The sequence below is a fragment of the Cynocephalus volans genome, chromosome X (assembly GCF_027409185.1).
Source record: "Cynocephalus volans isolate mCynVol1 chromosome X, mCynVol1.pri, whole genome shotgun sequence".
Lineage (NCBI taxonomy): Eukaryota > Metazoa > Chordata > Mammalia > Dermoptera > Cynocephalidae > Cynocephalus > Cynocephalus volans.
In genome coordinates, this window is record NC_084478.1 from 137235049 (window position 1) to 137247750 (window position 12702).

The window sequence follows — 12702 nt, forward strand, 5'->3', positions numbered from 1 at the left end:
CTTCTGAAGTATTATTCATAAAATCTTTGCCTAGACCTATATCCTGAAGTGTTTCCCCTATGTTTTCTTTTAGAAGTTTTATTGTTTTGGGTTTTATATTTAAGTCTTTAATCCACATTGAGTTCATTTTGGTATATGGTGAGAGACAGGGGTCTAGTTTCATTCTTTTGCATATGGATCTCCAATTTTCCTAGCACCATTTATTGAAGAGGCTCTCCTTTTCCCAATATTATTGGCTCCTTTGTAAAAAAAACAGTTGGCTACAGGTACATGGATTTATTTCTGAATTCTGTACTCTGTTCCATTGGTTCATACGTGTGTTTTTTTGCCAGTACCCTGCAATTTTGATTGCTATCACTTTGTAGAATATTTTTGAAGTCAGGGAGTGTGATACCCTCTGCTCTGTTCTTTTTGGTCAGGATTGCTTTGGCTATTCGGGGTCTCTTGTTGCTCTATATACATTTTTGAATTATTTTTTCTATTTCTGTGGAGAATGCCATTGGTAGTTTGATGGGGATTGCATTGAATCTATAGCTTGCTTTGATCGCTTTGGGTAGTATGGTCATTTTGATGATATTGATTCTTCCAGTTCATGAGCATGGGATGTCTGCATATTTTTGTATCTTCTTTAATCAGTGTTTAACAGTTTTCCTTGTAGAGATCTTTCATCTCATTTGTCAAATTTATTTCTAGGTATTTTAGTACTTTTTTTGTTGCTATTGTAAATGGAATTGATTTCTTGATTTTTTTTCTAGCAAGTTCGTTGTTGGTGTATAGAATTGCTACTGATTTTTGTATGTTGATTTTGTATCTTGTGACTTTAACAAATTTGTTTATCAGGTCTAGGAGATTTTTCGTAGAGTTGTTTGGTTTCTCATTCTATAAAATCATGTCATCTTATCTGCAAACAGGGACAGTTCGACTTCCTCCTTTCCAAAGTGGAAAGTGGATGCCCTTTCTTTATTTCTCTTGCTTAATTGTTCTGGCTAGGACTTCCAGTGTTATGCTGAATATCAAGTGGTGAGAGTGGGCATCCTTGTCTTGGTTCAGTTGTTAGGGGGAAAGCTTTCGGCTTTCCCCTGTTTGGTATGATGTTAGCTGTGGGTTTGTCATATATAGCCTTTATTGTATTAAGATACTTTCTTTCTATACCTAATTTGTTGAGAGTCTTTATTATGAAGGGATGTTGAATTTTATCAAATGCTTTTCTGCATTTATCGAGAGGATTATATGTTTTTTTTTCTTTCATTCTGTTCATGTGATGTGTTATGTTTACTGATTTGCATATGTTGAAACATCCTTGCATCCCTGGGATAAATCCCACTTGATCATGGTGTATATCTTTTTGATGTGCTGTTGTATTCAGTTTGCTAGTATTTTATTGAGATTTTTGCATCTGTGTTCATTAGGGATAGGACCTTGCCTTTAAAACAGATGATTGGGGTATAGCATAAAAAACATGCCCAAATCTTAAGTGTACAGCATGATGAATTTTTACATAAATACCTGATTAGTTTGTAAATATACACCTGTGTAACCACCACTCAGATCAAGATATAAAATATATCCGGTACCCAGAAGGCTCTTGCCTTTCTTACCCTTCTCACTCAAGATCCATCTTCTACGGGTAAGCAATATTATGTCTTCTATCACTGTATCAGCTATCTATTACAAACCATTCCAAAATTTGGTGTCTTAAAATAACAACCATTTTATTTGCTTGTAATTTTGTGGGTCAGAAATTTAGGCTAGGCTTAACTGGGCAATTGTTCTGCTGGTCTCACCAGGGGTCACTCTGTGGTTGTAGTCATTTGGCAGTTTGACTGGGGCTGAATGGTCTAAGATGGTCTCATGCATATTATCTGGTGGTTGGGTCTCTTTTTCTCCATATGGTGCTTTAGCCCTTAAAGAGGGTAGCCGGGGCTCCTTTACATGGAGATCTCAGGGCAGAAAGAGGGCAATAGCAGAGTGCTCAGAAGTTGTACAGTGTCATCTTCACTGCATTGTATTGGTCAAAGCAAGTCACAAGGCCATTCCAGATTCTAGGGATGGAGAATAAACTCAATGGCAAGAGCTGCGTAAAAGCTTGTGGCCATTTTAAAAATCCACCTCAATTACTGCTGTGGTTTGAATGTGTCCCCCAAAAAGCATGTGTTGGAAACTTAATCCTCAATGCAACAGTAATGGGAGGTGGGGCCTAATGGGAGGTGTTTAGGTTGAGGGCTCCACCCTCATGAGTGGATTAAGGCCAATTATGAAAAGGCTTGAGGCTACGAGTTCCATCTGTTGCTCTCTCTCAGCACGTGATGCCTTCTGCCATGATATGATACAGCAAGGCCCTCACCAGATACTGGCCCCCGGATCTTGGACTTCCCAGCGTCTAGAACTGTAAGAAATAAATTTCTGTTCTTATAAATTTCCCAGTCTCAGGTATTCTGTTTTAGCAGAATAAAACGGCCTACGGCAATTACCATATGTAAGTTTTGCCTATTCTTGAACATCATATAAATGGAATCATACTGAAAGCACTCTTGTGTCTGGCCTCTTTTGCTCAACATTATGTATGTGAGATTCCACTGTGTTTTTGTGTGTGGCAGTAGTTTGTTCTTTTCTTGCTGCTTCTCATAATCAATTGTATGAATATACCATAAATTTATCCATTCTACCACTGATGAACATTTGATTTGTTTCCACTTTGTAGTTATTATAAATAAAGCTGCTATTAATATTCTGTGCATGTCTTTTGAAGGACATATGTACACAATTATCTTGGGTATGTACCTAGAAGTAGAATTGCTGGGTCAGAGGGTAGGCAAATATTAAACTTTGGAAGATATTGTCAAATAGTTTTCTGAAGTGGTTGTGCTAATTCACATACCCATCAGCAATGGATGAGGGTTTTGGTTGCTCCACATCCTTGCTGTCACTTGGTATTGTCAGCCTTTTTAATTTCAAGCCATTCTGATAGATGTTTAGTGGTATCTCATTGTTATTTTGACTTGCATTTCCCTGATAATTAATGATATTGAATACATTTTTACATGTTTAAGGGCGATTTGGCCATCTTAAGTGCTTACTCAAGTATTTTTGTGAAATGCCATTTTAAAACCTGGATTTTTTTTTCTTGTTGATTTGTAGGAGTTTTTTCTATAGTATACATATAAGTTTGTTATTGTATATATGTATTATGAGGGTCTTATCTTCTCCTACTCTCAATGGTCTTTTTCGATGGACAAAAATTATTAATTTGAACAAAGTCCAATTTATCAATATTTTTATTTATGATAAAAGCTTTTTGTGTTCTGTTGTGAAATCTTTACCTACCCCAATGGACCCTGACTTAAGAGTTTTATAGCTTTAACTATTACATTTAGATCTTTGATTCATTTTAATTTTAGTTTTTTAACATGGTATGAGGTAGGGATCCAAATTTATTCTTTGTCATGTGTTTAGTTGTTCTACCAGCAGTTGTTGAAAAGACTGTTCTTTCCCTATTGAATTGTCTTGGCACAAAACAAGTCTTTTGTTCCTTTAGTGGGAGTTTCTATGAGGATACTTCAAAAAGTTCATGAAAAGATTCATATTATTTTTTAATTCTATATTTCCTTAAACTTTTAGAAGTTCCCTCATTTTCAAGGACACCAAACATCTTTGTGTTGGATCACCTTTGTCTTCCATCTATGTTATTTTCTAATTGCTTTAATCTCATGGTCGTTATTTTCTGCATTTACTGTGATTATCTCAAGTCTTTATTTTATACCATTAATTTGATTTGAATAAGCAGTTATGTCTATTCTTTTCCTTGTTATTTCTGATATATTTAATAGATCTGTTATCTATTAAATGTTATCGATGTGCTGTTTTGTTTCTCAATTTTTTCTCTTTTTTAAAAATTTTATTTTATTTTGTCAATATACAATGTAGTTGATTATTGTGGCCAATTACCGAACCCTCCCTACCTCCCAACAATCTCCTTTCTGTTTGCTTTTCGTATCAATTTCAAGGAATTGTAATTGTTGTGTCTTCTTCCCTACCCCCCCCCCCGGGTTGTTTATGTATTTATTTATTTATGTTTAGCTCCCACAAATAAGTGAGAACATGTGGTATTTCTCTTTCTGTGCTTGACTTGTTTCACTTAATATAATTCTCTCTAGGTCCATCCGTGTTGTTGCAAATGGCAGTATTTCATTCTTTTTTACAGCAGAGTAGTATTCCATTGTGTAGATATACCACATTTTCCGTATCCACTCATCCGATGATGGATATTTGGGCTGGTTCGAACTCTTAGCTATTGTAAAGAGTGCTGCGATGAACATTGGGGAACAGGTATACCTTTGACTTGATGATTTCCATTCCTCTGGGTATATTCCCAGCAGAGGGATAGCTGGGTCATATGGTAGATCTATCTGCAATTGTTTGAGGAACCTCCATACCATTTTCCATAGAGGCTGCGCCATTTTGCAGTCCCACCAGCAATGTATGATAGTTCCTTTTTCTCTACAACCTCGCCAGCATTTATCATTCAGTCTTTTGGATATTAGCCATCCTAACTGGGGTGAGATGGTATCTCAGTCGGATTTTGATTTGAATGCTGAGTGATGTTGAGCATTTTTTCATGTGTCTGTTGGCCATTCGTATATCTTCCTTTGAGAAATGCCTATTTAGCTCTTTTGCCCATTTTTTAATTGGGTTGCTGGTTTTTTTCTTGTAAAGTTGTTTCAGTTCCTTGTATATTCTGAATATTAATCCTTTGTCAGATGTATATTTTGCAAATATTTTCTCCCACTCTGTTGGTTGTATTTTAACTCTGTTAGTTGTTTCTTTTGCTGTGCAGAAGCTTTTTAGTTTGATATAATCCCATTTGTTTATTTTTCCTTTGGTTGCCTGTGCTTTTCGGGTCATATTCATGAAGTCTGTATCAAGTCCTACTTCCTGAAGTGCTTCTCCTATGTTTTCTTTAAGAAGTTTTATTGTTTCAGGGTGTGTATATAATTCTTTAATCCATTTTGAGTTGATTTTAGTATATGGTGAGTGGTATGGGTCTAGTTTCATTCTCCTGCATATGGATATCTAGTTTCATTCTCCTGCATATGGATATCCAGTTATCCTCTTCAGCACCATTTGCTGAAGAGGCATTCTCTTCCCCAGTGTATAGGCTTGGTGCCTTTGTCAAAGATCAGATGGCTGTATGTGTGTGGGTTGATTTCTGGATTCTCTATTCTATTCTATTCCATTGATCAGTGTGTCTGTTTTTATGCCAGTATCATGCTGTTTTGGTTATTATAACTTTGTAGTATAGTTTAAAGTCAGGTAGTGTTATGCCTCCAGCTTTATATTATTTTGCTCAGAGTTGCTTTGGCTATGCATGGTCTTTTGTTATGTCATATAAATGTCTGGATAGCTTTTTCCATTTCTGAGAAAAATGTCATTGGAATTTTAATGGGGATTGCATTGAATTTGTATATCACTTTGGGTAGTATGGACATTTTCTCAATGTTGATTTTTCCAGTCCAAGAGCATGGGATATCTTTCCATCTTCTTCTATCCTCTCTAATTTCTCTCAGCAATGGTTTGTTGTTCTCATTATAGAGATTTTTCACATCCTTGGATGGAGATGGGTCTTATCTGCATTGAGGAAGAGTGAAGGTGGGTATTGTCTTGGGACATATGAAGGCAGGGTGGTCCTTTGCAAGTTAGCCAGAGCACCAAAGTGGGGGAGCACAGGGCTCAGATAATGTTCAACATTGCCAGTAAGAACAGAAATTAATGAAATAGAATACATAATAATACATAATAATAACGCAACAGAGTGGACCAGCAACACCAAAAGTTGCTCCTTCAAGAAGACCTAAATAAAACCAACATATCTCTAGCAAGACTGATTAAGAAAATAAGAAAAGATCTAAGTAATCAATATCAGAAATCATAAATGGGACATCACTACATGTGCTGCAGACACTAAAGTGATAATAAGAGTATATTATAAATGATTATATTGGAAATTTTAGACAAAGTTGAAAAATGCTGAGAAAATATTACAAACCAAAACCAAGTCAAGAAAAACTAGAAAATTTTACTTTTACTCACCCTTGTAGGTCACATCTCTATAAACTGAAGGAAATTAGTGAAAGTTCTCAGACTTTTGTCAAAACTTTTTCCTTCCTCAGTATTAATTATGGGAGCGGAGGTGAGTTTGGGAGCACTGGAAACTTTTTTGCCCTGGTTCTCTCCTTTTAAAGTTTACAGCATAAGGTTGTTCCCCTTTCCTTGTCTGGCTGCTGTTGATAAATTTGGGAAGCTAAAAATAAAAGTTATTTTAAAAAATTTAATTAGAAATCTTAATACAGAATACAACTGAATGAAATATAATTATATAATTTCAACTCTCCCAAATTTTATATGGTTCTCTATGCCAGCCCTTAGTAAAAGCCAAGTACATTATTCTATGGCAATGTATAAAGGGGAGCAGCTAATGCAGCCACCTGTGCTGTTTTGTAGTAGTCTAAAATATGGTTAAAGGTGAAAAAATCTGGAATAGTTCATGGTCAGAATATAGCTGAGATCTGTGGTCTACAAACTCTGGTTCACAGATCAATAGAATCAGAATCACCTAGTTAGAATTTTGAGACCCATTGTTAGGGTCTGATTCAGAAGGTCTGGGCCCAGGCCTGGAAATCTGCATTCTTTAAGCCCATTGGGCGATTCTATGGACATTTAGGTTTGGGAACCACTATCTTGTACTATCTCTCTTAAGCATCAATTGTCTCAAGTGCACTATCATATTTAAGATGACACTGTTCAGTTAGTTCCTGGAATAGAGAAATTCTCTATCTGTAATTAGGCTAAAGTATAAACCCATAAGACCATTCTGAACAACTTAACAATACCTAATAAAATGGTAGACATTTGCACTGGGAATTCCACTTCTAAGTATATACTCACAGATGTACACCATGAGATGAACAATGATCAACGTCGTTAACTGCAACTGTAGCTAATGTGAAAAAACTGGAAATGACCTAAATACACATTCAAAGAATGAACTCTTAAACAGCAGTTAAAATGAATAAACTAATGTACAGATATAAACATAGGAAGATCTAGAAAACATCATGTAAAGTGAAAAATTCAAGTTTGAAAAAAAATCAATACTGTTTACCACAGAGGTAATACTGCATATTGTTTTTAGATAAACACCTATCTATAAAAACATACACAGGAAGATGTATGCACCAAACTTGGGTTACTTTTGGTGAGGGAAGAAGCAAGGGAGGGAAGGAGAAAATGTGATGGAGGAAGGCTTTAGTTGTATCACTAACATTAAATTTCTTCAAAAAAAAAAAAAAAGATCTAAAGCAAGTATGATAAAGTATTCACAAAAGTGTTAAGTCTACCCCTTCCTAGCTGTGTGTTCTTGGGCAAATTACTAAACCTTTATGAGCCCCAGGATGTCTGTCTGTAAAATGGGATAATAATTGTACCTATAATTCATGGAGTTGTTTGGAAGATTGATGAGGTAATATATACCAGTGTTTGCATAGTAACCACATAGTAATCACTCTCTAAATCATAGCTATTATTATGATGAGCAAGAAGGTATCAAAAACATTCATTCAGCTGTGGGTCAGTAAGGGCAGATGGGAAAAGGTACATTCCAGAGAGATGACACATGGCACTTCAGAGCAGAAGCACCTCTGGTGAGGGTACAGGGCTCTGATTGCACAGAGACAGCAGGGCTGAAATGTTGCCTTCTTACTGTGATGTTCTATTGGGTATAGGGTCTGTCTCCCATGAAGTGGTTGTGTGTGAGTTTTTGTTTATTAAGATGGTGGGTAATGAGTACAAGCCACTGTGTGATCTGAATTCTTCTAAACACTAATCCCAAATTTCCAGAGAACAGGGTGGCACCCTCAGCGAGTGGTCTGCTGTCTTTCTAGCCATGGCCTTATGTAAAGCAGGATGGTAGTGGAGTGTGGAACCCAGTCACTGGCAGAGTTGGTTGAAAAAGTCACCACCCTCTCTTCTCAGCCATGAGGCAAGTCTGGAATGAAAACTGATTTCTTCTATCATTGGCTTTATGGGCCTATCCTTCTCAGGTTAGCAATATTTGGATACGGTCCTACCAGCTCTCCTTGTTGCCTATTCCTTTTCATTTTTTTATTTATAAGTTTCTTTTTCTTTTTAAAAATTTGGAATTGATACATACTAATTGTACATATTTATGGAATACAGTGTGATGTTTCAATACATGTATGCATTGTATAATGATCAAATCAGGGTAGTTAGTATACCCATCATTTTAAACATTTATCATTTCTTTGCAGTGATAACATTCAAAATCCTCTCTCCTAGCTGCCTTGAAATATATGCAACGTTGTTATTAGCTATAGTCATCCTACTGGGTAATAGAATCCATCCCTTTCTAGTAGCAATCTGTAGTCCACTGTTCAAGTCTCAAGAGGGTGGAAAAATCACAAGGATAGCTTAAGTGTCATTTCATTTGTTGGTACTACCCTCACCAGTGAAAAACAGAAGCTGACTTCACCTCTTTCTATTTATTCAATCATTAGTTATGGCCTATTGACCTTCAGATATTGTGTCCTCAAAAGTCTTACTCTTGCCATTAGATCAAAACCAGACTAGTAATTTTACACTCTAGAATAAATGTATTTATATTGGTAACACAAATGTATTTTGGAGGTAGCATAATTATTATTATTATTATTATTTTAAAATTTTATTTTATTTTGTCAATATACAATGTGGTTGATTATTGTGGCCAATTACCGAAACCCCTCTCCCTCTTCCCTCTCCCCCCTCCCTCCCAACAATGTCCTTTCTGTTTGCTTGTCATATCAACTTCAAGGAATTGTAATTGTTGTGTCTTTTTCCCTCCCCCACCCACGTTGTTTGTGTATTTATTTATTTATTTTTAGCTCCCACAAATAAGTGAGAACATGTGATATTTCTCTTTCTGTGTCTGACTTGTTTCACTTAATATAATTTTCTCTAGGTCCATCCATGTCATTGCAAGTGGCAGTATTTCATTCTTCTTTATAGCTGAGTAGTATTCCATTGTGTAGATAAACCACATTTTCCATATCTACTCATCTAATGATGGACATTTGGGCTGGTTCCAACTCTTGGCTATTGTAAAGAGTGCTGTGATGAACATTGGGGAACATGTATACCTTCGACTTGATGATTTCCATTCCTCTGGGTATATTCCCAACAGTGGGATAGCTGGGTCATATGGTAGATCTATCTGCAATTGTTTGAGGAAACTCCATACCATTTTCCATAGAGGCTGCACCATTTTGCAGCCCCACCAACAATGTATGAGAGTTCCTTTTTCTCTGCAATGGAGGTGGCATAATTAATAGGGTATTTTTAAGAATTTCTAGGGCAGAGGGGCCTGTTAATTTCCTCCAGTTCTGGTCTAATGATTTTTCTTAAGGTCTGTGCCCTTAGTCTTTCTGTACCAATTGGTCTATGCTTGTTCTAAAGTAACTAGCTTCTCATAGATCTGCAACCTAGTTGGTTCCTCCCCTTTGCTTCAGCATCCTGTCATCTGCCCCAACCATAAGACTCAGATCCATGTGGATTCAGTGTCCATTCTCCTTTGTTTCATGCCACCACACTTGACTGATGACTCATCTGTCCCTGTCCTCCCCTCCAAGTGTGGTGATCCAAGCATGACTTGCCAGCCAGTTAGTCAGCTAGAGCTTAATGTCCCGAAGTCCCTGCTTCCTTGAGTCTTCCAGGACACCTTGGAATGTGAGCAGACATAAGAAGTTGTGTATGGGTGTGTTTGTGACAGGTGTGGAGGTGGGAAGACTCAAATTTGTGAATGGTTTCAGTGAAAATTTTCAATAGTGATGTTACTTACAGATACTGGAGAACTTAACAAGGAGAAAGGAAATAAAAAAACCCAGTTTGTCTGAATGAAACAAATTTATGTCTGCTTACCCTTTATGTCTAATTTTACCATATGCACAATAATAACTATACGTGTTGTCAACATGGGTCAGATGAAATTGATTGTGAGCTCTATTTGCTTACAATGTGACATTGTGTTCAGCTATGCTCACACTTGCATCGATTGTCTACCATGGGCTTCTGCTCATGTATTCTGCTCACATGGAAAAAAAATTCAGAGAATACGACTCTAGTATTTCTGAGATTAACTGCCTAGCTGCCTCCTCCCTTTTCTTTTGGTATCTGCTGGGCAGCTATATTGAAGAGGTCACTGTGGGTGCAAAGTACAAGAAAAGAAAGCATATGTAGTAAAAGGTGTAAATTTTCCTAAAGCAGTACAAAAACTGTTCCTCAGTACTCAGCATATATAGCTTATAGTTACTGTATATGCCTTTTCTCTATTCTGTTTACCACCTTTGATTCCCGGGAGATTAAATCTGCACAAGCGTAGATACATACTAATATGATGAACTTTAAAATGTTATTTTCCTTTCTTTATCGTCAATGGTTATCATTTAAAGTTGTTATGAAGGCTTTGTGACAGACCTTACACTAAAATTGAAAGTATATGAACTTACTGAAAATCCTGTCAAAATTAGCTATGTTTTTAATGTGGTTTCTCAGATTGATTAATTTATGCAATTGAATTGTTCTACTCTCTTGTAAACATACATTCACACTTTGCAAACTTGCACACCTGCAAAGTAAAGTGTGGTGGTATTTGTGATATTATCATTGTTTCATCAACAATGATAACTCAGTCAGGTTGCCTTCTAAATCTCAATTTATAGGCCGTTATATATCACCATCCTGCCTCAGTATAGTGGAAATTGATTCCATAAAATTCTCAAAGGCCAAAAATATTTTAAACTTAATAATTTTAAAACACCTTGGCATTTATGAAGTGTTGTCACATTAATTTGAAAATGGTTTGAAGTTGTTTTTTGTTTAACAGTATACAAAAGTACTTGCCCCAAAGAGAGATTCGTGTTTGGATATGGTGAATTTTTTTCTTTAGGGATGTGTGTGTTTAAAAAAATCACTTTTCTCTGAATTAAAACTATGACAAGGATATGCCCTTATAGGTTTCAGTCTGACTTTTAACCAGGATTATAAAAATCACGGAATAGTCTGTTTTCCCCTCTTTCTTCCCCTATCTTCTTTATTCCTTTGTTCCCTCCCTTTGGTATTTATAAAGCACTACAGAAGTAACAGAAACTGTGTTAAGTGCTAGGAATCCAGAGATGAAGGGACACAGTCTCTGCTCTCAAGGGACTAAGTCTAGTTAGTGAGAAAGAATAACAAAAAAAACCAATTACAGTATTGGTGGTGGAGTGGTCAAGAAAGGCTTCCTGGAGGAGGTGGTGGTTGAGCCAGAAGGATGAGTGACAGGTGACTAAAATTAGCTGAGGAGATAAAATTAATCCTATTTGGAATATTAATGGTTTTTGGGTATAATAGCTCTCTTTATACCAAAAATGGCAGAGCTGGGAATTCCAGGGCTCTATCCCCCCATAAAAGCAACTAATGAGCTGGCAAAAATTGTCAGAATCAACTTTTGCAGAACTCTGGAATCTAGTCAAAAATTTGCAACAACCAGGGGAGACCTTACTGAAGAAAGAAGCCGCTGCATTGCAGTAAGGGAGTTCTCTGGTGTTGTAAATTGCCTGCTTACCATTCCTCACACACCAGATCAGAGGCCAACATGAAGACAACAGCTTGTACTCCTGGTACAGGTTGCCAAGTGCCAGAGGGAGCAATATGGACCTTATTCTCAAAGAACTGTGGTTGGGTGTTTCAATTTGTCAGGAAGGACTAGTGCAAGGGCTTGCCTTTGTCTTGTCCATTTGACTCTTGAGCATTTGCAGGGCTGGTGTGGCTTCCTAGGTGGCACTTGCCAAAAGCATTTAAAGGCAAAAGTATTGGCTTTAGCAGTCTGGGGCAAAGAATAGCAGTCAGAACAAGTAATAGACCAAAAAACCTGGAAGAAAGAGAGTGGGAAAAGAAATATGTGGGAGGAAGGAGGGCTTTTTAAAGCTCCTGTGTAAGGAAATTGAGAAGGCTATGCCACATGTGCAAGACTGGACACATGCTCTGAAAAGGCCTGAGAAGACCGTAAGCTTCCACCTCTTGCTGACTTTCAGGTTCTGTACAAGCAAGAAGTAAAGGCGAAGGCTGCATTATAAATGATCAGCGTAAGTGTTGAAGGAGTGTCCCAAAACAGAGCCAATCTTCAAAGATTGAGAGAGTTGAAAATTTTTTTCTCTTTTTAAAAAAATCGTTTTGGGCTCCAGGTGTTTATGGAAACTCTTTCAATACACAGTAGCGGACCTCTAAGCTAACAGAACAGACTTCAGTGGCCACATACGACAAATAGAATCTGAACAAAAATCATTTAGGAAAGTAACTAAAACGACAGCCTCAAACAAGCAGCAACACAAAACAAAAAACTTTTGAGTTAATTTGTACAGATGGCTGAGGTAGTGGGCCACCTTTATTTTTTCGAATGTGGATAGTCAGTTATCCTAGAACCATTTGTTGAAGAGGCGATTTCTTACCCATTGAATGTTCTCGATACTCTTGTTGAAAATCAATTTACCACAGATGCATGTGTTTATTCCTGGACTCTCGATTCTATCCTATTGATTTGTATGTCTATCCTTATGCTAGTACCACTCTGTTGGATACTCTAGCCTTGTAGGAAGTTTTGGAATCAGGTAGTAT